The 26628-nt window shown below is 37.0% G+C and overlaps 1 protein-coding gene across 1 annotated transcript in view; it reads left to right on the forward strand.

Moving 5' to 3' along the window:
- SAMSN1 (SAM domain, SH3 domain and nuclear localization signals 1) overlaps positions 1-26628 on the forward strand; it is a 419971-nt gene that overhangs the window by 240843 nt on the left and 152500 nt on the right. The gene's annotated exons all lie outside the window — the stretch shown is intronic.

The raw sequence follows: 26628 nt of genomic DNA on the forward strand, positions 1-26628 counted from the left end.
TTTGGTAAGAAGTCATCTTCTATGTTTTAATTACAAATTTCTGTGCTTTTATGTGCTTAGTAACTTTGAATTAAATATTAAGAATGAACTTGTTAGAAAAAAGAATAAGAAAACTCATCAAAAATGGGGCGCCTGGGTGGCTCAGTCGGTTGAGCGACTGCCTTCGGCTCAGATCATGATCCTGGAGTCCCGGGATTGAGTCCTGCATCGGGCTCCCTGCTCGGCGGGGAGTCTGCTTCTCCCTCTGACCCTTTCATGCTCTATCTCATTCTCTCTCTCAAATAAATAAATAAAATCTTTAAAAAAAAAAAAAAGAAAACTCATCAGAAATGTTTAGTTATTTTCTTTTGGTTGGTGAGATTATGGGTGATTCTTATTTTCTGCTTTATATTCTGTATTTTATAATTTTAGTTTTTAAAAATCAATGAACAAGGGCGCCTGGGTGGCTCAGATGGTTAAGCATCTGCCTTCGGCTCAGGTCATGATCCCAGGGTTCTGGGATCGAGTCCCGCATCGGGCTCCCTGCTAGGCGGGGAGCCTGCTTCTCCCTCTGCCTCTGCCTCTCTCTCTCTCTCTGACTTTCATGAATAAATAAAACATTTTTTAAAAATTATAAAAAATAAATAAATAAAAAATAAAAATCAATGAACAATATTACTTATTAAGAAAAATATTTTTCAAAGAAAGTAAAAATCATAAGCAGGGAATATGTAATAGCATCAATGTTTTTTATTTTCAAGAACTGGGCTCATGATTTTCTGTGCCTCAATATTTACTGGATAACATCTTCAAAACTCTCATTAGCCAGCTAAAAGAGAGAAAAAAAGAAAAGATCTTCAAAATCACAAAAAAGGTGCCCTAGGGGGTAATGGGGAAAGGATGGTCATTTTAATAAGTGGTGCTAGGTGAATTGGATATCCATCCATGGGGGAATAATACATATACATATATGTATATCTCCTAACTCATATCTCATATCTCTCAACTACACAGGAAAGTCAACTGTAGATAAAGTACAGATCTTCATATAAAAGGTAAAACAGTAAGTCTTTTAAAAGAAGCTTGGAAAAATATCTTCAAGATCTTAAAGTAGGGAAGCATTTCGTAATAGGATTTTATTAAAAAATAAAATCAAAACAACTATATTTTAGACAGGGTTTGTAATCACTTTTAGTTTTTTATGCAATTTCTGCTTCCTTAAGCCACAGAAAAGGAGAGGACAATAATTAAGAGGTGGGAATTGGTGGTAGATGTTCCTTACTTTCTAAACCACTACCCTGGAGTGAGGCAATTAATGGCTAAGGAATCATATCTCATGCTTCTCCTTTACTTTGAATGGCCTCAAAACAAAGACTATTTTGTTTGATAATAGTACACTGACTCTAGCTTTCTTTTGGTTACTATTTGCATAGTATATCTTTTTCCATCCTTTTATTTTCAATCTGTTTGTGTCTTTGAACCTAAAATGTGTCTCTCATAGAGAGCAGATAGTTGGATCTTTTTTTCTTTTTATTCCATCTACCAATATGCCTTTTGATTGGAGTGCTTAATCCATCTATATTTAATGTAATTAATTGGCCATAAGGTAGCATTTACATCTACGTTTTGATGTTGGTTTCCTATATCGTGCTTTTTTACTCCTCTATTCCTCCATTACTGCCTTTTTTTGTGTTAAATAGATATTTTCTGGTGTACTATTTTAATTCTCATCTCATTTCTTTTTACTATACTTTTTTGAATGATTGCCCTAGGGATTTCAGCAAACAATTTATATCAGTCTAGTTCAGATTGATGCCATATTAATTTCAATTGTGTAAAAAACTTTGCTCCTATATAGCTGTGTTTCTTCACCTTCCTTTGTGCTATTATTATCATACAACTTACATTTTTATCCACTATAAGCCCATCTACACAGTTTTATTTTATTGCTTTATGCAGTTGCCTTGAAATCAGATAAAAGAGACAAAACCAAAAATACATACTTTCTATTTACCTATATATAGTTATGTTAATCAGTTCTTTCTACTTTTGTTTTTTTTCCATCACCACCACCACCACCACCAAAAACCCTTTTAGCCTGTCATTAAAATACCTATTTAGTACAGATTGACCCAGAGGTCAAGTTTAGAATTGTCAGAGATGGGAGAATGGAAGTCTTAAAGGCTAGCCTCTTTCTGGTACAGTCTAGCTCAGTAGTGAGGACAGTGTAGTATTTGACAGCTCTCACATTTCCTGTGGCTCCTATTGTGTCACTTAAACCTAATTGCATTTGAACTGGAATCTTGACCCAAGGTCTGTAACATGAGGATATTAAATGTGTGTCATGAGGAAAGTATTTGATGTGGTGTTCGACATCATACTATGCTACTAAAGATTAGAGTGAAGGGAACCAAAGAAACCAAAATCTATAATTATTGTCATTTGTGGGAATTGTTTTAAGAACATTTAGCCATTTTAATCCAATTTTCTTTCTTTATCGTCCTTAATGAAAAGGGTAATATCCACAGAGGGCTTCAATCTGCAGCCCTCCTTTTTTTATGAATGAACCTTTTTTTTCTTTTTAATGAGTTTTTATGAGCTTTTTTCCCCCTTTATTTCTTCATGTGGATTCAAGTTACTGTTTAGTATTCTTTCATTTCAGCCTGAAGGACTCCCTTTAATATTTCTTGTAGCAGTAGTGATGACTTGTCTTAGTTTTTATTTATCTGGGAATGTCTTATTTTTGAAATATAGTTTTGTTGGATATAGAATTCTTGCTCGACAGTCCTTTTCTTTTGCACTTTGCATATGTCATCCCACTGCCTTCTGACCTCAGTGGTTTCTGATAAGAAGTCAGCTGTTAATCTTAATGAAGATCTCTTTTACATAAGTTGTTTCTCTCACTTTCAAGAATCTGTTGGGGCACCTAGGTGGTGCAGTTGGTTAAGCATCTGACCCTTGATTTCGGCTCAGGTCCTCAGGTGGTGAGATTGAGTTCTGCATGGGGCTCTGTGCTCACCATGGAGTCTGCTTGAGATTCTCTCTCCCTTTCCCTCTGCCCCTCTCACTCACGCTCTCTTCCTCTCTCTAAAATAAATAAATAAATATTAAAAAAAAAAGAATCTGTCTTTCAACAGTTTGATTGTGATATATGTAAGTATGGATATTTAACATTGCCAATAATACTTGTACAAATAATTTTATTGATTTTACTATGGAAATAATGTCTGTTACCAACAAAGTACAGGTCTTTTCATTAAGTTTCCCAAATGGTAACCTTACATTCTGTTAAGCCTAAGTACAGATATACATCTGTATCTTCCCTCATATCTAAATAGTATCTGATCTGACCATACCTGTTGTCAGATGAAGGCCAATCCCTTTGACTTTTTACTTACCATCTGGGTTAGTCTCCTCATAGGATTAGGACTGCTTTTATCTTTTTTCTTTTCTTTTTTTTTTTTTTTTTTTTAGTTTTAATAAGCTGTTCTCCAAACTGTTCTTTACCATTCTTCTAAGAGTCAGTTGTTCTCATGTGAATAAAACTGTTGCTGTCATACACAGCATATGGGTGACTTGACTTTCCTTCCTCTCATTGACCACCTTTTTTCACATTCTTCCTTACTTGCGAAAAGATGATAACTTCAAGAACTAAAGGAGCTATTGAAGTGATTGAGAATGCTTAGTAGGATATAATTACTTTGTGGAAGAGTTGAAAATGTATCACAGTGGTAAAGAGACATGAATTGGGAAGAACAGACCATCTGTTTTTGGCCTTCACTGACTGGATTCCTTTCCTCTCTTCTTACCAATGGCAAATTTCAGTGAGGTCATAATCTGAACCATCTTTCAAAATAACTGTGCTAAGTGATACATACAACTTTAAAGTTGACTCTTACATTTGGAATGAGATTGATTATATCAAGATAGTTGTATCAGGCTTTAGGCAAAACTGAGTCTCACAAATGGAAAAACAAACAGATTTTAATGAATTTCACACACTAAGCCCCCCTGATCCTAGGCATTGGTTTACAGAGCATATAATTCTTTTTCACTTTCCTTAGGGAAACTGGAGAATTTCAGATCACTAATATCCTCATATATCAATAAATTGCTAGTACAAGGGAGACCAAACAACAACCAGGCAACTGAATGAAGAAGTGTGTGTCATGGTATTTCTCACATTTGACTCTTTTGTGTTTTGTTTTGTTTTGTTCTAGCTGTAATAGGAGCTATTTCCAGGAACACTAATTGGCCAAATTATTGACAAACTTAATAAAAATGGGATAGTAAGAAGTACAAAGCAGAGGCTACCATACTAACCCAAAGGCATATATCACAGTGATCTTGTATTCTTTTATTAGATTCAGTATTCTTTCATAAATAGATGTGATTACTGAGGGAAAAACCTGATATGGCTGGGCACCAATAGTTGTTCTCAGATCTGGAAGATTTATATGTATGTTTTTATAGTCCTACTGCAGTAGGTCATCAATATTGCTGCATTACTTCTTGTGGTTAGTGAAATGCTTTGGTGCCAAAAGTAACAGAGCCTGGTTCGTAAGCTTGGTATGTAAACCAGAGAGGTCTTAGGTACTATTATCACTGGCTAGAATGGTTACCCATACTTGCAATTTGTCATTATAGAAACTACAGATCTGCCATTTATAAAGTTGTCATGGTGTTTGTCATGAGATTAAGCTAACATTTAAAAGTATAGGCAAGAAGGAACATGTCTTGTGGTCCTTGAATATATTCTAGTCCTTCATCAAATTAATATTAGGGATTATCACATTGATAAAGATGTGGATAAACTGAAGAGGACATTGAAAAGACCAATGAAGGTGATTAAAGGGATGAAAACAGATCTTTTGTGTAAAGATGAAAGGAATAGGGAATATTTAGTTTAGAAGTAAGAAACCCAAGGGAAGTCTTGATCACTACTTTAAGATTTATTAAAGATTTTTATGAGGAACACACCTAATAGTTATTCTTTCTGGTCCGTGGGGGACAAAATGGGAAAACACATTTAATTATTTATTACTATTATTATTTTACTTTCTGATTAACTACTTAACTAAGTATTAATGGAATTTATTTCTCATCACCTAAATCACTCCCTGGCAATAATTTGGACCCTAAGCATTGTACATTAACTTTTTCAGAGCCCCGGGGCACCAATTAGTACTCTTGAGCAATAGCACTATGTACTAAATAGTATAGAATAACCTGATGATGGCTCATTGATTTTTTAGTTATAGATCAAAAAACAACTTTAAGAGATCATCTGGCCCAGGCTCCTGAGGGGAATAATGTATCATATAAAACATAGGTTTTGTTCACTTCTCAAAGCTCTCCAGGGTTGAGTACTCCACACCCTGTCTCATTAATGAGAAAGAAACACATACATATGCTAACAGATACATAAATTCGTTACATACGTTTACTGAACATATGAAAGTATGTGTTAGATGCTGATGGTGAGAGAATGGGGAGTGGAGGGAGCAGAGTACAAAAAGAATCCATGATTCTTTTTAAAAATGGACACATTAATGAATAGTGAATGAAGAGGAAATGGTTTATGAAGTTCTTAAGTCTAATTTTAGTTCTTTCTCATATGATCCAAATTACTGTAGGTGGTTTAAGAAACTGTAATTCATAATTAGTTAAAAATCAAAGTTATATACTGTGCCTACATATCTCCTCAAAGTAGTCAAAGGGACAGATTAAAGTTCAAAGAGTAAAAATAACTAGTGTTACCTAGATTAGTAGAGCTTTAAGGAAACTAGGAGACCCTCCCTCTGAAGAGAGGTTAACCACTCTATTTCATTTTATAAACCATTAATATTTCTGTTTTTCCAATAAGATAAATGTGATATTAATTTATGGTACAAGAGGGAAATGAGGCCTAGTGAATTTTTATATCTTTAGTCATAGATCAATTTTTTAAAATTTAAATATTATTTAGAATCTTTTGCACTGTGACTTGAAAATCACTGTTCTGTGCCATCATTATTTCTTCTATTTATGAATGAATGTAGGTGGTATCTATAATTCCAACTTTCTGTTTTGGGAATTACACCTCCAGGCTGATATGCCATCTCAGGATGTCAGAGAACTAGTTCCCAGCTTGCTGCACTCAATTTCTTTCTGACAGCCCAGAAATTTGATTTTTATAATGAGGTGTAAATCATAGAAAGGGGTTGTCTATAAAAGACTTCAGTAGAGATAAGAGCAGGAGTATAAGCATTTATGTCAATGGCGCTGTAGGTTAAAAGAGAACATCAGAATTAAGGGCACCATCTGAGAGTAAGGGGACTTCAGTTCACACGTGTATTCTCTATCTGTATTGAGTATACAGTGAAGGTAAAAATTAGCAGTGGTGTATTTCATGTTCAAATCAACTTTTCCTATGATGGTAGTCAAGTGGGCTGTCTAATGAACAGAGAGAACAGAGGCATGGCACAATACACATGATAATCTTTCATATCCTGCTGTAACTTCCCACAAGGCAAGGAGAAAGTAATAGGGGAATAGTCTCCCTTCCTAATCACCTACACTTTAGCATAATTATAGTGTAACATTGCAAAAGACCCTAGACATGTAGAATGAAAAAGGATAATTTAGAATTGTGGCATGAAAAGTAATCTTCTTTATTGAGTTAAAAAATTTGCTTGTGTCCGAACTGATAGAGAAGAAAAAGGTTTTATTTCAGAATTTAAATGTGATATTGGTACTTTTGGCATTTAGTCAACTTATTTTATTATTATCCTTGCATACTTTTTTTGTATTTAATATCTCAGGTAATGGTTAGAAAGGAAATGAATAAATGAGATGTACACCCCATCAGTGTTCTCATCTTGCCTCCTTCCCTAGCCACAGTGAACTGTTATTAGATAATACTAGTTCAGCATCTCCTTGGGCTCACTGTAGACCTGAACACTCTTACTTTAATATACCAATAAAAAATTGTAGCATTTTTTCATAAAAATAAATGTGACATTATCATGGATACATAATGTTATAGCTATATAATCTCAGAAAGCTAGATAAGATATTGATCCAAAATACATATTTAGGTATTTGTATACAAAGTATGTAGCACTCACATGAGAATGATAAATTTCAGTTAAATATCTGGATATTTTATTTATAAAACATGAAACATTCAGATATTTAAGAAATATCCAGCTAACTGATTAGATGTCCCTATATTCCATGCAACTATTTGGCAATATTTATTGATGCATTTGCTTATGTAACAATTACATGGAGATATGCAATCCTTTATCATCTGAGAGAAGTTTGGGTAGCAAGAGGGACATATCTCTTGGGAAATTATATGTATTTTCTTTTTCCATTATATGTCTCATGTCAGTTTTTCTTTCACCATGGTCAAGTTTTTTTTTTTTTTTTTAAGATTTTATTTATTTATTTGAGAGAGAGAGCACGAGCAAGGGGGAGGGGCAGAGGGAGAAGCAGACTCCCCGCTAAGCATGGAGCCTGATGCAGGGCTGGATCCTAGGACCCTGGGATTATGACCTAAGATGAAGGCAGGCACTTAACCAACTGACCCACTCAGATGTCCCCACCATGGTCAAGTTTTAAGGTTAATGTTCCATCAGCCAAGATTAAGGCTAGGTATGAGAAGTGGGAGTGGATCATGGATATAAAAGTATCTTCTATCTTCTATTGGGCTTATATCCTTACTTGGACAAATTTCAAGCTCATTGGCTGGGATGCTCTATCTATAGATTTATTTGACTCTTAAATAACAGTCTGAGAAACTCCGATGTTGCTGATGAGGCTTACAATGATGATTCATAAGAAAAACCTATTTGTTTTTCTATATTTGCTTGTTGCACATCATTCCTCCTGTTGGATTAGTGAGCAGAAGGAATTGTAAAACCACAGGGGAACAAATTAAATGGGATAATGCAGACATTAGAGAATGATTAACAGTAATTTCACAAAGGTGGAAGGTAAGCTGCATATTTTTATGGAATGGAACAAATGTGTTTGGAATGATTAACAAAATAAGACATGAAAAAATAGAAAAATGTAGCCACTCAATTCTATTTGGGTAACAAACCATATGAGATAAAAATGCAAATTCTCCCCCAAATTCACATACTTAACATTATTTAATGTTAAACTTCAGCTAGACTGTGGCAGACAACCAGCATAGAACATAAAAACCACAGTGCTTAAATGCCAGCCATCCTACTCAGTTAAAAGGCAGTTTATGTAATGTGTACTTTTCTTGAAAGTTTTTTTTTAACCTACATAAGTCAGCATAACTCAATGCTTAACAATAGCATTTCAATAAAGCCTACTCTGTCTTCCATAACTAATAGGCCAGACAAGTCACTTATATTCTGAAAGCTTATAACATAAAGAACAATCATTTGTTCATTCATTCATTCCACATATGTTTAACCTGTATTCTGTGCAGAGCACTATCTTGAGGGGGAATGGCAAGGGAATCTATACAAAGTATTTTCCTAAGGAAGTTGGGCAAGGACATGCCTATTTAAAGTAAGTTTATTACTATCCAGAGGCACTTGTTTCTCCATCATTTAGGCTAGGTTGGGACCAGCTTTAATTTCTAGAGAGCTGCTACTGCAACTTTCTGAAACAATTTCCCATATCATCCAACTACCTTTTCCTCTTTGCTTCCTTGCCTCTGTTTAGGAGTAGATGAACCCTAAGAACTTTGAAAGCACTGTCTCTAACCCTCCCTAGGACAGCACCCTACATGGTTAGCCTTGCTCCATCTTTACTCCATTCTGATCCATGGCTCTGAAGAACACAATGAGGGTGCTCTGGAGATTTGGTATTATGAGAGAGGTTCATTCCTAGGAAGTTTCAGTATTGTTCTTGAACCTTAAGCCCTTGCTTAAAAAAAAATGTGGTCCATGGTCCACTAATGTGAACATCACTTGAGCTTTTTAAGAAAAGCAGGGCATCAGGTTCACATCAGATGTAATGAATCAGAATCTGCATTCATATGCACTTTGAGGTTTGAGAAGCACCATAATAAACTATGGAAAGATAAATGAATCGGAGGAGCCCTCATTTATAGTCTTAATTTGACTTTAAATTAATTAAGGTATTGTTGGTCAAAGTATGGTTTAATGAAGTCTTGTATTCAATACCATGCAGGCAATTTAGGATAAGGATTATATCTCTCAGCAATGTTTCCCAAATGCCCAGAATAGTGTTGACAAGCACTAAATAGATACATGTTGAATGAGTTTATATGTCCTGCCCAGCATCAAGTATAGAGTCCTATCTATGCACAGTATACGCTTGTTGACTACAGATTTGCAGATAGAATTTGGTATTTAACCCCCCATTTCCCAATGTCTGAAAATCCATTACCTTCGATCTGATGAATTCTCATATAAATGAAGTCCATTCAGTCAATCTGTAATATTCATTGAGCACTACAACTATTCCCTTTGCCAGGAATTTGGAATTAAAGAATTAAAAGATTTTCCTTGCCCTCAGGGTGTTTATGGTCTAGTTCATTGACAGGCATAAAAATATATACTATGGATATATTTGGGTAGACATAAAAAGAACAATGGAAATGTGGGAAGACAATGTAATTTTTCTGGAGTACACCAAGAAAAACTTCACAGAAAGTGATGTTTGAGTGAGGACTTGATGGATGCAAGTACGTAAAGTCAGAAAAATTTGACAACATTCTAGGTGAAGGAATCAAGGTGTAAGAGAGCTTATAAAGTACTTTATTTCTGGTGTTTATGCAAAAAGGAGAAGGAAGGAGGACATTATACCACACAGAAAGGCAAGGCCCTGACCAAGCAAACCCATGCATGACTTATAAGTGAGTCTGTAGATCACTAGGCAGACAACATGGGAGCCACTGAAGAATATTAAACAGAATTTGATGTGATCAGATGTATATTTTAGAAAGTATCCAGAGTGAAGAGGAAGGATTGCAACCAGAGTCAGAGAGACTAATTAGGGGACTATTGCAATAGTCTGCATTAGAGATGATAAGAACTTGGATTATGACAGCAATGATGGGAATAGAGAGAAGGGAAAGAGAACTATGCTCAGGAAGTATAAAGGTGAGGAGGACAATAGAGTTCCCAAATTCTTTCAGCGTGGGCAAAGTGAGAGTAAATTGATCTTGGCAGAATTATTTTCACTGCCATAATGAATAGTTACTTCTCATTTTTATCAAATAAAAGGAAAAAAAAATGGTCTTCTGAGGATCAAAGTTATATTTGGTCTAAGAACCTAGAAGAAAATTCTACCATAAATTTCAGAATCAACACAAAATGGAGAGACCCAAGCTACTCGTCATGAAAATCTAGGCAGAAAAAGCATCCTAAAATGCACCTAGACTAGCCTATAATAATAAGCTAATTGACTATGAGTTATGATTGATTCATTTACTTTACAAGGTGAATAAATATGAACAAGACTTTACTCACATGTAGATAGATTTGATTATTGCCTACATGATATGATTTAAAGAACAACCTAAAAATCCTCCCTTGCCCCTGTCCTTATTGGTATCCAAAATCCTCATCATTGTAGAAGAGCCATGCATTTGGGGTAAGAAGTTGCCCATGTTAGGAGAAGACACTGAAGATATTCTTGGGGCTTTTGAGAAACAATGAAGAACCAGGAAAGGTGAGGTCAGATCTCATGTGGAATTATAGAAATGTACATGTGTATAAGAAGTCCATTATCGGGGCGCCTGGGTGGCTCAGTCGTTAAGCGTCTGCCTTCGGCTCAGGTCATGATCCCAGAGTCCTGGGATTGAGCCCCGCATCGGGCTCCCTGCTCAGCGGGAAGCCTGCTTCTCCCTCTCCCACTCCCCCTGCTTGTGTTCCCTCTCTCGCTGTGCCTCTCGCTGTCAAATAAATAAATAAAATCTTAAAAAAAAAAAAAAAAAAGAAGTCCATTATCTGTATTTCCAATTAGAGTGTGGCTTAATTAGAGGATAGCTAATCAGACTATGGCTTTATGAGGTCTAACTCAGACCTTCTCAAATATTCACGTCCTTACAAAAGTCTGAGGATGTTATTAAAATTCAGATTATGATTCAGTAGGTTTGAGATGGGACCCATCTCAACAAGAGATGTATTTCTAACAAGTTCCAGGTGATGTTATGCCACAAACACTAGTTTAAAACCAAACACCTGGAATGAGGAGTAAGGAGACTGAAGTTAACAAATGAATTATCCCCACCCTCACCCCCACCCCGGGGTTCTGAAGGAATAAGACCCAGGGTAGGTAATTTTGGGTGAGGGGGTGTGGGTAGAAAGCTGTTTTTGCCTTCATATTTCCTTCACATAAAGGGTGCCTCTGACTGCCATTCATCTAATTTATTTATATGAACATTGCCACCAGGTTCTCTTGGGCATACTTGTCGTCACACACTCGTAGAAATTCTCGCTTTTCTGAGAGTAGGGTCTAAAGGCACAGATAGCCCTGCCATGCATGGCCAGTTTGTAAACCAAATGTCTCAAGATGATTTTAAAAGGATCTGCAGCCAGATTTACAAATCCACGAACTGTAGAAAATAAAAATGAAGAGAAACTACTTACAAAAGTAAGATAGAAAACTGGAGGTGTTTCCGTAGAATTCTCATCTCCACAATACCTCAGTCTGCTCTACTCACTCGCATATTTTCAGCTGAACTTGCTCTTATTTTTTTGAACAATCTAAATTATTGTTCACATTTTCCACTTCAGATAGACACATCCTGATTATAATTAGAGAAAAAAAAATGCATCTGGTTGAATATAATCCAAAGCATACAGCTGAAGTACAGCCATTAGATATAGGTGACAGAACACTGTAAGGTACAATTAAGATTGGCTCTGGCTATATTTATCATTGTCTTCTCTTGCATAAAAAATAGTCTTTCATTTTTAATGAAAGATTAAAATTTTACTAAACATTGACACTTTGGATAGCAACAATGGTAACAAGTGGAAATTTTATCTGGCCTGAATTCAGCCTATAAAAAACTCTTATTTGTTGTTTGAGTATAACATTTACTTTATCTAGATCAGTTTATTTAGTTATTTTGTATTTTAAATATATTAAAAATATGTGAACATAATATTACCTGGCTTTGAAAGTTAAGCCTGTGGCTCTGTTCCTTCTGTATAGCAATTCTCTGAACTTGTTCCACAGACAGGCAGGCATAGTATAAAAAGAGGATTAAAACTGTTTTCTGTATCCTCAGCTTTATCAGGGATGACACAGAAATCTCCATCATTCATACAGCCTAGGGAGTTCTAAAGCATTAATAATTTATCTGGCTTATATGTTATAAAAGTTAGAAAGTATATATTTTTAAACCAATCACCAAATCCAACCGTAATGCAAAAAGTTGCATCGCAAGTTTGACAGGTACAGTTCATGCGGAATGAAAAAAATAGGGCATGCTCTTAGAAAAGCTGGTGTCCAATAAACCTGACAATAAAAATCTCATCCAAAGGGGTTTAAAAAAAAAGGTATTTGGGGGCACACTCTGCTGTACAAGAAAGCTACTATCTTTGATGTGTAAATATTTTCTTTTTTTTCTTTTTTTGAATTTGGATGAACAACATAAGGCATTGGCTTTTGCAAGAAAAATGTTGTTAACAGCTGTTGTAGTTATATATATAAAATTTTGATTACAATGTTTTTGGAGTTCTTTCACCATCCCTTATCATTGGTCTAGAAGAACTGCTCTTAAGAGCTGAGTTCAAGCAGGGCTCTAAGGGCTGGCCCTAGTCAAGAAGGAAGGTTTGCCGTTCAGGAACCTGCAGTTCCTCCCCACCTTTTCCTTTCTCTTCCCTCTTGGTAGCCCTTAATGTCTGGTGTAGGGAACCTGTTTTCCTTTATTTCTTAGACAAAGTTGAAGGTTTGTTACAGGAAAGGAAAATACATCATTCATAAAATACAGAAAATGTGTTAACAGAAAAACAAAATTAGGTAAGGTGAATTCTATCTTTCCTTCCCTTTCTTTCTCTATTGTTTTTAAAATCCTTAAAGTATCAAAAAGATGCAAAAAAAAAAAAAAAGACAGCCAAATGAATATAAAAATAGTCAAAAGGAAGTTGAGTTTTAGATGAAATGGCCATTGAGGAAATTGGCCAGTAGTAGAAATGGTTTTAGGTGACTAGACTTTAGATATCATCCTGCATTCTAAGAGCATAGTCAGGGATTCTTTTGTCTTAGAATCACTTGCCAACTTATTTGATAGGCAGATGCCTGAGCCCTGCCCTAGACCTCTGAATGGGTCTTTGGAAGTTGGGCCTTTAATCAGTGTTGTAAACAATTGTGTAAACACAATTCTTGTGTACATCATAGTTTGAAAATCTCTACATGATTGGAATCAACTGGCCTTGTGTGCTTGACAGTGACAGTGTCTAAGGCTAACAGTCTTTTCCTTCCATTGTAAATGTGCAAAAATGTCGTGTTGCTTTACAAGGTACCAGACAATTGTTTACCTATTCTCAAATTATCTGTCCCTGAAAACTCTTCCTGAACTAGGAAGGTGCAACTCAGTTCTCACCAAAAAGTTATCAGTTTCCTGAATTTGTCCCCATTTTTTTTTGGGGGGGGGGTATTCCTTAAGTCAACTATCAGGTATCAACTCTCTAAAAAATCAACGCAAAATATTTGACAAAGCTGTTTCCTAATGTTCTAGAGTAAGGGAGAACACTACCTGAGTCTTGGTAGTGTCTGAAGAAGGCAAATGTCATTTATAGGACATTTATAGGGTTTCAAGTATCATTTAAGTAGGTCTTAGAGTGGGTGGTTCAAGGTGGGGAACTGATTGGACATGGGCAACATTTGTGACATAACAGTTTAGTATTGGTGGACTTAAGAGGACAGGGTCTTTAAGTGAATCTTGATAAAATAAGCTGAAGTTTGATAAGAGAGTTGTTTGCCCAGGTGAGCAATCTATTTTCCTGATAGAAGAGCAAAATAATTGCCCAGACATGGTTGGTTTGTAGGAATTTTCCTAAAGCAAACATTTTTATTTATTTATTTATTACCCATCTTCTTGGGCAGGAATTTCCTGCAACAGATAGTTGAGCTATGCTAACTCAGATAGCTTTAGTTTTCACTAACGATAGCTATCTGTAGGTAGAGGTGGTCTCCTTTCTCAACCCAGCAAGGATATAAGAGGTCTTTTCTGAGATCTCTTTATTCTAAATTCTTAGTAAACTTCATTCAACAAATATTAATTGAATATTCAGGAAAAGATGGAAAGTGCGAGGTGCAGATATTTCCCCCCCTCCTTCCACACAGATACACACTGCCCATTATAAACATTAATAATCACAACATTCCTTCCCATTCATCCTGAACTTGACCTCCTGATCTTTTTCAAAGTAGCGTTTAAGGCAATCATTTTCAATTCATCAGAGTAGCACCTCAAATTGCAACCTAAGGGACTGTGTTAAGCATTTGGGGAAAATGAAGCTGAATCAGGCATACATTGTGTTCTCAAGGAGTTTGAAATTAAGAAATCACATCACTGTGTGTTTTGTTGAAATTAAGAAATCACATCACTATGTGTTTTGTTGAAATTAAGAAATCACATCAGTATGTGTTTTGTTAGAGGTAAAGCATACATGAATGTGAGTAGTATAAAGTAAGTCCGGGTATAGGTGTGGCCATTATAAGTGGTCTTTAAGGTGAAACAAGAGTGTGTGACACTTAAATGATAGAGAATGGGAAATAACTGTATCGGGAAGAGCTGGGAATGAACGCATCCCAACTGTGCTTCAGGAAGATTATTAATCCGGAAGTAGAGATTCTGTAAAGGCAGAGAACAGGTATGAAGCTGTTGCAAGAATCTCGAAATAACGTAAGTTAAGAACAGATTAGATCAGTTATAGGTAGAAGGAAAGGAAGGGGCAGGCAGGAAGAACATGTCATAGAGATAGAACTGACAGGCATTGACTGCAGTAGTTAATTATAGGGAAGCAATCAGAGGAGATAAATGACTTTTAAAAATACAAATTTTGTATTTTGAGGAACAACAAAAATTTAGTTGTTAAATTTTGAACAACAATGAAAGGGAACGGTTTCAATCAAAATTCAGTACTTATAAGAATTCTTTGTACTCTTCTCCATGTGACGTTTATGGGATACAAAAGTACAGACCCTGTGCCACAGGGTTGTCACATATCCCACACTAGACCAACTCTTGGCACTGTATTGGGAATTTGATCCTTAAGGTGGAACATTCAGGAATGAGAGGTGGTAGGAGCACTCAAGAAACTTTTTGTGTGTTAATACCGTTGAATTCCCCAAGATAACCTAGTTCTTTTCTTTCTGGAGAGCTAGTTGTTTAATTCTTCTCGAGCCTGTGAGCTATTCAAGGAGAGCTGAAGCCAACTTAATTCCTTGTCCCTCTGCTAGGCAACACTGAGATCCAGCAAATATTACTTAGCTTCTTGCTCCAGGATATACTTGTTCCTGGAAGATAAGATTGTGAACCAATTAAAATCAGGACCAATAGATTGCTCATCAAAACTCATTTCAAGGCCCTTGCCTCACTGTGTTCACTTAACCTAAAACTATCGTATTATAAATTCTACCCAAATAGTTGCCTGACTTGCTGACTTGCTTTACAATCACTATATCCAGACCCTACAACCCTATAAATGTTGACCTTCTTTAGTGTAGTAGGTCTAATAAACTTAGTTTTGCTGGATCAACAGGTTTTTCTGGTGGTCGTTTGGGGAACCGAAAGTCAATACTAGCAAACAACCAATAAATTATTTTTTATTTTCTGGACAAATCAGATAAAATTAAATGATGTTGCCTGTAAAAATTGCTAATTATTTCATGCATTATCATACGTGCTCATAGAATGTCATTTTGTGTACAGCTTGTCCCATAAAATTAGACTGTCCGTTTCTGGAAGGCAAAAAAAAAAGTCATATTGCGGTCTAATGTTAAATCATCTAAAATATAAAGAAATAGACCAACTTACTACTTGTGCCATCCCGTCAGTTACTAGCGTATGTCTTAGTAAAAGTAGATCCCCAATATCTGTTGTTTGACAATAGCTGTACCTATTGTGCTAAATTCATAAGGTCCCAACTTTTAGATAAAACACTACAGTAGACCTCCTTGTTGGAGTGTCACCCATTTCTTCTTGGATTCTCTTTTCATTTCAGTGGAAGGTAGTCTGTGATTCCTAAATCGCACCCTTAGCATCTTTGCCTAAGTATCTTTGTTCCAGAGCTGCCCCAAGGAATTTGCTGCAGAGGCAGCCCTTAACTAATAACCGAAGAGTATAGGGGGGTAATTGGCCAGCGTAGTTCTGAGTTCCTCAGGGGCTTAAATTTTAGCCATCCAATGTGGTAACTGGCTTAATAACATCCTCCTTTATAGGTTGCTTTCCCTCTACCACCTCTCCACTCTCCAGTTATATGGGGAGAGTTATACACAAAAATGACATTCCTCAAACATGCACACTAATGGCCATGTCTTAGTTACAACTTTTTATTTGCAGGTAATGGAAATTGATTTTGCCTAAGGTACCTAAATAAGAAGGATTTATTGGTGGGTTATCGGTGTTTACTCCTCAAATGACCGGCAGAGATATCTGTTGATCAAACACACCTAAGGTTGCACATAATCCTTGCTTCAGGGTCTGCTTCTGGAGAGAACTCAACTAAAACATGGGCTTCTTAGGAAAGTGGGTTATCTTTATCCTTTCGTGGCAAAACAGTTCCTAGAATTGTACCAGGGATAACTTCTGGTGAAGAGTCAGCTAGATTGTACACTCCCAGCAAGAATGACGTCTGATCTGTCTTTATCTGTTGAGTGGTTTGCACAGTGCCTATCACAGAGTAGGTAATCAGTATACAACTGCTGAATGAATCTCCAAAATCCAAGTAGCCTGGCCACAAGGCCTGATAATTCCAGGGACATGGCCATTACAGCAGACTAGAATCAAACCATGCTGAGGAATGAAAGAGGCATTTGTTCAAGAAGTGTTTTAGCTCATCCATACCTTATAACCAGGATGGATGCTTAGGCAACTGGGATATTTGGACCAATTGTCCATAGATGTCCACTCTTTTTTTTTTTTTTAAGATTTTATTTATTTATTTGAGAGAGAGAATGAGAGAGAGAGCACAAGAGGGGGGAGGGTCAGAGGGAGAAGCAGACTCCCCGCTGAGCAGGGAGCCCGATGCGGGACTCAATCCTGGGACTCCAGGATCATGACCTGCGCTGAGGGCAGTCGCCCAACCAACTGAGCCACCCAAGCCCCCCCATAGATGTGCATTCTGACCCTTGCTTTGTCTGTTCTGATTGGCATGGGCCTATGCTCTCCTACGTGTTTACCATTTTCATATTACCCATGCTCCTAACCATTTTTATCAACTACTTTATTTCAGATGTGCTTAAATCTTGTTCTTTTTTTTTTTTTTAAACATTTTATTTATTTGAGAGAGAGAGTGAGAGAGAGAGAGCACAAGAGGGGGGAACGGGAGAGGGAGAAGCAGACTCCCCGCCGAGCAGGTAGCCCGATGCGGGACTCGATCCCGGGACTCCAGGATCATGACCTGAGCCGAAGGCAGTCGTTTAACCAACTGAGCCACCCAGGCACCCTAAATCTTGTTCTTGAAAGCTGAAGAGAATGCTCTCAATACTTTTGTATGTTCTTTGTTTTATATCTCTTCTCACTAGTTCCTTAGCATTTCAAAGAGACACAGTGTCTTGGCCACAGTCGTTGCTTATTTCTAAAGCAATGTACCTGATCATGCATCCATTCATGTATTTGTGTTTCTCCTTAGGAATTATATTTCTTATCACTGATTGCATTGGCCTAGTGCCAGTCTACTCTGTGCCATGTTAGACAGCATAAATATTAGTTTTGGTTGATACTGTAGAACATTACTTAATGATAACCTGGACAGTTTTAAGTCAGTGATTAAAACCAATCATCAGAAAATAATGTTTTTGTATGTAATTAGGTAAAACACTGTAAAAACAGCAAAGGGGATATGCAAGAATTTCAACAATGATCTTTGCCCTCTATATAACATTCCAGTCCAGGTCTGGTACACAGTATTTATATAACCCCAGGCAAGTAATTTAACCCTTGTGTCTCATCTACTTATATATAAAATAAGGATAGTAACTACTATGCAGATTTGATGTAAAATTTCAAATACATAAATGCTCCTTAACACATAATAGACACTCAAAAATGGCAGCTGTGAGAATCATCAGTCTAATTGCAAAGTTGAAATGTAAAACACATGTAACAGTATAAAATATCACCTGATAGGTATCAAAAGGCAGGCTGCATTTTTCACATGTACAGAACCTATAGTACTGTAAATTCAGGGGAAGCAGCCATTCTGGGCTGGAGAAATCTGGGGAGGCCTTTTGGAGACAGTGACACTAGAATAGAGTCTTGAAGAAGGGGATGCTCCTTGTCTTAAGATGAGACAGTGCAAGGTGTGCGAGAGTGCCTGGGCCAGGTGCCCTCACCACAGTATATTAGGCTTTGGGGCTTAGGGGCTGGGGACAGGGGCAAAATGAGCCTGTGACTCCTCTCTTTGATCATGAAGAGATTAGATTAAGAAAGCCAAATTTTGGCTATAGTCATAGTGTAATGAAGGTAAAAACAAGATTGTAATAGGCTAAGTTCCACAAGGAAGCAAGCAGGGCAGCAGCAGAGGCTGGGAACTTTACTGATAAGGTCAAGGCTTATTCAAAGATGAGATGAATACACTCAGTATCTGTTTTTTGAGAATGAACATTTCTCTTTTTCTTTTCATTCTCCTGAGAATAAGCATGTATAGAGTGGTCAAAATGAATGTTAACAATAACTTGCTTTCTTATTTTTAATTTTATTTTAAAATAAGACATGATGTCATACCTATTTCACAAATGAAGAATCATTTTCCAGCTCTTTTACCCATTTCATGCAGGACTTTACTTTTTTCCTGCCTTGATTGTATTTATTAGTAAGAATGGTATTATAAACTATAACTTTGTGGAATAGAGAAAATATTTCATATTTTATATTTTCATTGGTCTTAAAACTGACTATATTTTTCAGAAAATGTATTCATACAGAGCCCACTAAAAGAAACTTTTAGAAATGAGAGTAATGTAAAAGAACCAATATGTTCTAGACTTATTCTTAAAAATCATCATGTGCTATGTAGAGATGAAAGTGTTAACTTCGGTCCTCAGGTCCATTTTTATGTTACCAGTGCATCTGCTGAATTATAGGTGTGAGAGCCATTATCTGTCAGGAGCACCTTGAAAAAGAGATGTCTAATCTCAATAATGTGAGTTTCTGCATTAAATAAATCCACCATGTTCAGTAGTTCTTCGTTCTTAAGAGAAAAAATGTCCCCCCATTCACCTCTTCTAATCTTGAAAAGAATATCAAAGAAATTTGAATTTTTACTAACGAGAATTGATTTTGTTTCATCCTACTTGGTATTCTGTATCACATGGTGTGTGCGTGTGTGCGTGCGTGTGTGTGTGTGATGTAATGGATGAATAAACTCAGGAGAATCCATTTGCCGGCCAAATTTTAACCATAGAAACTATTTTCCTTATATTGACTTTACTCTCTACTTCTTATAACAAAGTATATGCTTATAAAAAAAAAAGCAATTAGCCTAATAAGCCTAGTTTAGAACACACCTCTGAGGTAATACTTGGGCAATGCCTAAGAAAGTATTTAACTGGGATTTTGAAAGGTTCAGGAGGCTTTCACTTCTGCATTGCAGATGAGCTACATTAGAGGAGCATCCTGCAGAGGCTTTATTTTCTTTAAAAAAAGAACTCTGTTCTACATACTTTCGACTAGTTCTACACTAATAATAATGTGTGGCTTGACATTTGCAGGAAAAGTTTCTGACCAACATCTATTCAATTTTGGCATCAAAGCCGTGTCTTCTCCCTTATAATCACATGAGATACGGTTGATGGATTATATTGAATGATCATTTGAGCAATAGAAAGTAAAGAGAAAATGCTTTTTTCTGTAAATTTAACTTTAGATGACTTCTTTCTCTCTTTACACAAAACAGTATATCCACCCCGCTTATAATATCCTCTTATAACACTTTCCTTGTAAACACAGCACTACAAAGTCTTAAATATTGAACACTGAAGGACTTTGACCAGTTGGCATGATCACCCTTGTCTGTGTTTACTAGATGAATGCCGGCTCTGCTTGGTAATTAAGAATGAAGATTTCTTCATGTTTCCTGACACACTGTTCATCTATTCATAAAGCTAAGAATTGTGCTTCTCTTAGTTACAGCGCCATGTTATTATGCCAGGTTTCAAGTGCGGTCAGCTCTGACCTCAAATGCCTCTCTGGCTTACAGGCCAGTCTAGCTCTCTCTGGGTATTTTCTTTTTTCTTACCTAATGGATGTGGGCTGCACCTGGCACTATATTATTACTTCATCCTATTTAGACCCACAGGCTATTTCAGCTTATAAAGGTCATGTCTTATTTTAGCTAGTTTCAGCTAATTCATAACCATCAGAAAATTATGTCAAGAGGAAATTCACTAAAGACTGTATCTATACCATGGCCAAACTTGCGGTGGATTTGGTCAAATTGGTAAAAAATCAGTTCAGACAGTTGTTTGGCTTTTTTGAATTAAACAACAGATTAATTTATTGTTTTACCTTTCAGTAGTTGTGCTGGATTGTTAGTGAAAAACATGAATATTGTGTAAGGGTCTAACATCGGTGGAATGCCACCAGAATTTTGACTGCTCGGAACGAAAATATCCACTAGTAAAACTCCTCCTTGGGAATGACCCCTAGCAGTTTTATGGTCACCTGCTGGTAATTTGATTTAAATCACATTTCCTCAATCTGTTGGTGAGTACCGTATGCCATTTAGGATAGGATGAAGAGATGCATTTTGGTGAGACATATTGTGTCTCTTTCTTTTCCAACCTAGTGAGTTTGTCAGTGTAATAGAAAAAGATTATTTTTATAGCTTTTAGAACTTGGTGTTTGAAAGCTTTCTTAATTGGGTTCCATAATTTTTAACAGAAGCCACATGGTCGACAGAAAACTGTAGTGACTAACTTGAGCATGATAGAAAGTAACGTTCTTTTAAATAATTAATAGCTGCTAAAAGGTCCCATGCATTATGGAGCGAGGAGGGAGAAGACTAGATTTAATCAGAAGATTCAGGAAGGAGGGTTGATGAGAGAGATTAATCAAACCAGAGCATAGTCATATAAGGGACAGGATCAGATGATTCACTCGCAAAAATGAGTAAGAGCAAAGGAAGTAGAGAGTGGGGGGAGGGTGACATGATGGAGAAAGTCACATATGTGGTAGTAGTCAAATGTCAAACCTCATTAAAGAAGTTGTCCACAACATCTCTAATGAGCTGGAAACAATGTGTGACAAACCTGGTTAGAGGCTTTTTTGCACAAATTCAAACTCAGGCCAGGTTGCTCAATGGGTCTTCAGAGAAATTACAAACACTGGAGTGAATCCTAGCCAAGGAGAGCTGTGTTAGCAGACTTTCCCTAACCACATAACTTTGGCAATTGAGACAAAGATAGAGACACCTTAGCTCCTTGAGGTAATGCTGAATTGGCCTCACCTACATGTTGCCGCTGAGAGTTGTGACAGAAGATATTAGGGTTAGAGAAACTAAAATAAGAGCAACCACAAACACCGCAACACGGTTTTTCTAAAATGTCAGGATCAAGCAAGGCCAGGGGCCAGATATCAGTGAGCAGAAGAAGGATTTGATGGAAATCTGTGTTCCTCTGCCAAAGGAGTTAACTACACTGAGCCACCTAAGCCATCTGTATATGCAGAATGACCTTGGCAGAAGTGGAACACATTATTTGTTTCCATGGAAGGTTTTTTGTTTTTTGTTTTTTTCTCCCCTAAGTCAGGCTACATGGTCTAGCACAGAGGTGTCCTCACTGTTCCTGCCAAGAACTCCTGGGCATCTGATGAAATATTGTGAACTTCTTTTGAGTTTTTGATCTAAGTCTGTCCTCCATGTAGGCTTTAGAATTAAGGGATTAAAAAATTCATCAGACCTCAACTCATTTTTTCTCTTTTCTTCCTCCAACCATAAGTAGAAGGAATGATCTTCTGCCATCATCTTTCGATTATGTCACTCTCTTTAAGTAAACCTTTAAAAGAACTCCCAGTTTTAATTCACATCAAAATAAAATGTTCTGACTCTCTTGCTTTGTCCATCCTGTACCTTACTGTTCTTTCGTTTCGCACACTACTCTCTCCTCCCTTCTGCAGCCGGACAGAAACTCTTTGCCATATTGCTTCCCCTATTATTTTCCTCCTTTTAGATTTACTATTGTTCTCACTTAAAGCAGCACACACACCGCTTTGCAGTAACGCAGGTCACTTCTTTCTGTCCAAACTTCAATTTTTAGAACTTTCTCGCAACTGTCTTCTGTTGTGTGTACACACCTGTTTCTATATGTTTAAAAATTCATGTGCATTTATATTGTTCTTTGCTCTACCAGTAGTTCGTAAGTTCCTTCCTGACAGGAACACAATAACCTTCTTTTTTGCCATTATCTTAGTGCAAGGCTTATCAATGTCAATTGATGATTGGTCCTGTTTATATACCAGACAAACCATGCTCCTTTGCTCTCCATTCAAGCTTGGGCAGACTCTATTGCTTTGTTCTCAGATTAATCTTTTTTATTTATTTTTTTAATTTATTTTAAAAGATTTTATTTATTTATTTATTTGACAGAGAGAGACACAGCGAGACAGGGAACACAAGCAGGGGGAGGGGAGAGGGAGAAGCAGGCCTCTCGCTGAGCAGGGAGCCCGATGCGGGGCTCCATCCCAGGACCCTGGGATCATGACCTGAGCCGAAGGCAGTCGCTTAATGACTGAGCCACCCAGGCGCCCCTAATCTTTTTTATTTTTTAGTTCTTCAGGTTTCTGTCTCAAGTCTTAAAATGTTTCCCTTGAAATAATCACAAGAGTGATCTCTGTGAGCACACTGTAGATGAATTCAGTGTGCCAGGTCATTCTTTGGAAGGGGGAGAGAGTGTCAGACAACAAGCCCACAGCTCTCTGTTCCACCCAAGAGTTCCCGGACTCTGTGTTTATGTGCGTAATGTTAGGTTCGTCCTCACATACGCATCAGTAGCCAGTGTGCCTGTGATTTTGTTTATACTTACGGTGATACCAGAGTATCACCTTTCTGTTGATTAATTTATATTGTCTAATTCCTAGCATGTTGCTATGTTCCCAGTCTCTCTTAATGACTTACTGATGACAATTAAGCCACCAAACACATCTTCTTTAGCAAATAATTCCAGAACAAAAAAAACAAAAAACAAAAAAACACACACTGTAAATGATGCCATTTTCCACCTAAGCCTCTCTTGAGTCCCAGTCATGATCACGTTACTTGTTATGACAGCCGGATCTCCTGGCCAATAAGCTCTGTGTGCAGTGCACTGAGACTATGTAGACATTTAAATGTGAAGAATTTAGGCCCAAACATGTATTTGTGAAATATCCACTTCTTTTCAGCATGTCTCAGACTGACCCCAAACAATGTTTTTGTGGAACCCTACCCTCGAGGACTAGGATTAGTTATGTAATTGCCCTACTATCACCCTGTCTCTCAGGGTGTAAGCCTAACTCTGAGACCATTGTACTAATTTAAAATACTTGGAAACCAGCAAATAGACAGACTTGAGGATGTATTGACGAAGTTCCTATCCTAGGAGGTCATGTATTTTCCATTGTGCTGAAAATGTCAAACTTAGCCCCTCAACATCTCTCTCAACTCTTTTCTAATCAAATCTCAATAGCAAAAATAACCAGTAATTGAAGGAAAGAATTGAGATGGCCTGATGAGAATACTGCTCTGAAGTTTTATTACACTTCTGACTAGGCAACATATATATATATATATATATATATATATATATATATATAAATATTTCTGTTGGGATTCCTGTGGCATGTGAGTTAGCACTAGAGAGCTTTGTGAGATGTGCCTGGGGAGGAAAGTTTGGATAAAATAATGAAGACAGGTGACAAGTTGATCCAGGCTATTACTTGTATTTTTAATTTGAACATTATGTAAAGCTGCCTCCCTCAGATTCAGGAGGAGCCTATTAACAATGCCCCACAGGCCTTCCGGGTTAACTTCACTGGGGGTTGTATTTAGAGAATTCACCTTCTAACAGGGTATTGTAAGTGATGCTCTGGTTCAGGGAAGTTTGAGGACCACTATATAGGCTAAAATAGCAAATAGAAATATTCATTGAGTGCTGTGTGCTGTACCGGATGCTGAAATACAAGAGTAAATAAACCAGACCCACTTCAAGAATTCCCAAAGGCAAATTATAACACAAAGAAAGTGAACACAGTTATGTACTCCTGTAGAATTTATTCAAACTGTACAACTTGAGGACTGAGTTTTTAAGTAGGTTACTTTTAGCTACTTTAAATGGAAATGGATTTTCTTATCAATTAACTTAATCTAAATAATTTACTTAAAATGTTCTAACTGTTATAGTCAGAAAGTTTTGAAAACTTGTTTGCCTAAACCAATCTGAGATGTTTTGGCAGAACTGGTGGGCAAAGTTGTGTCTTTGGGGCCCCAGATTCTCCTTTCTTTGTTTCTAGCATCTCTCTGATGTTTCTTCAAGGGTCCCCTGACCTCATGGTCCTTTCTTTGCTCTCCTGTCAAAATTGCTCACATGATATGGATATAATGAGAGTGCTAAGCTGGTAGTCAAGAGAAATGGGTTTGCACTATGGCTCTGGTACTAAATAAATTATATGGCTTTGAGCAAGTTCCTTGAACTCTGAGTTTCCCTATCTGAAAAAAATAAAGGGTTGGGTTTTAGGAGCTCTGATATTCTTTCCAGTTCTCTTTCTGTGATTCATTGAGTTCTCTGTGCATTGCACTTTAAGATGGGAACTGAGGTGTCCCATTTGGCAGAAGGAGAGATTGCATGAGAAGGAGTCATGGATGAACTGCTTATGAATTTTGGAGCAGGGATTTGAGCAGGGCCCTTTAGAGCTAGTGAGGAGTCAGAGCACTGGGTTTGAGTAAGCTTAGCTCTACCTCTGACTTGATAAGTGAGGTATGAACATATCCTCTGGCTTCTCTTTATTTTCCTCATTTTGAGGTGGAGGCAGTAATGATCTTTCCTCACAGTGTCATTGACAGTAGCGAGGGGATGAGCAGATGTGTTTAAGGTACATGGTAGGCATTCCATAATTTTTTTTTTTTTTAGATTTATGTATATTTTACAGAGAGGGAGAGCTGGGGGGGGTGGAGGGGCAGAGGGAGATGGAGAGAGAGAGAGCATCTCAAGCAGACTCCCTGCTGAGCACAGAGACCAGCATGGGGCTGGATCTCACAACCCTGAGATCATGACCTGAGCTGAAACTAAGAGTCTGATGCTCAACCTATCAAGCCACCCAGGTGCCCCCATAAACGTTTCTTTATTCACTGAGAAGGTGCAGTTTATTAAATGCCTCACTTTACTTTCCCAAAGTTGAGTTCTTTATTTAATAAGCACATACAGAGATTATAATGTTCCAGGAACTAAGTTAAGGGCTTCACTTGAATAGTAACTCTTTTAATCTTCATAATAAGACTGCAAGGAACTATTATTATCCCATTAGACAGATAAGGAATTTAAGACAGGTAATCTGCCCATGGTCACCCCCATAGCAAGCCAGTCAGTCTGGGTCCATAGTCTGTGCCCTCAATCATTGTTCTACTTATACAGAAGGTCAGAGAACAAGAAATGTAGTAGAATGTGGGCAAGCCAGCTATATTATTTGTCAAAGGAAGCATAAATTTGGTATATCAGAAAGATACCATAGTAATTTAGAAAATATTTAAAATTGTAAGTGTTAACCTACAAATAGTCCAACTATCAGGTGTTGCTTTTGAAGAGACGTTAGTCTGTTATCGGGAATATTTACAAAGCATTTTAAATATGTATGGCAATCCCTCACAGAAAAAGCAAAGGGTGAGGACATTCAAAATCTTGAAATAGGAGTTGCAACATTTCTTAAACACCCTCTTTCCCACATGTCTTCCTCTCACACTTCTCCTAGGAATCGTACTCACAAGGAAGGTCTCCCCTGCTCTTCTTACAGCTCCTAAAACTCTTCCCTAGCTCCACAGAAATAACACTCCACCTGCCGCCTCAGGATGCTAGCTAGCCTTATCTTCTCTCCCTTTATTATTTAGATCATTATATAGTATCTTATTTTCTTAAATCGCTTTTAAGAGATTTAAGGGATACTCTGAGAGAGTACAAATGTAACATGTAGGGATAAATCTTTTTACAGAAGTAATCACGAAGGCCTGTTGCTTACCTGGTTTCCTTACTCTTGTACCTAGAATCTTGATTATGATAGGTTTTCTTTAAACTGGAGATTTTATAAAGCAACAAAATGATGAGTTAAGAATAACTCAGGTGTGGGAACTACTGTATCTACAACTTAAAAATGTCATAAAATCCAGCACAATTCTTCACAGTAAACTGAATGATAGTTATTTCTAATGTCAATTTCCAGTCTTGCCTTATGAGTAAATGGCCCCAGTTAGCCAATTAGAACTAAGAAAATAATTCTGCTCAGGGTTG

This window comes from Mirounga angustirostris, unplaced genomic scaffold (genome assembly GCF_029215605.1).
Source record: "Mirounga angustirostris isolate CCGP_5_RB_7025 unplaced genomic scaffold, mMirAng1.0.hap1 SCAF_1, whole genome shotgun sequence".
Lineage (NCBI taxonomy): Eukaryota > Metazoa > Chordata > Mammalia > Carnivora > Phocidae > Mirounga > Mirounga angustirostris.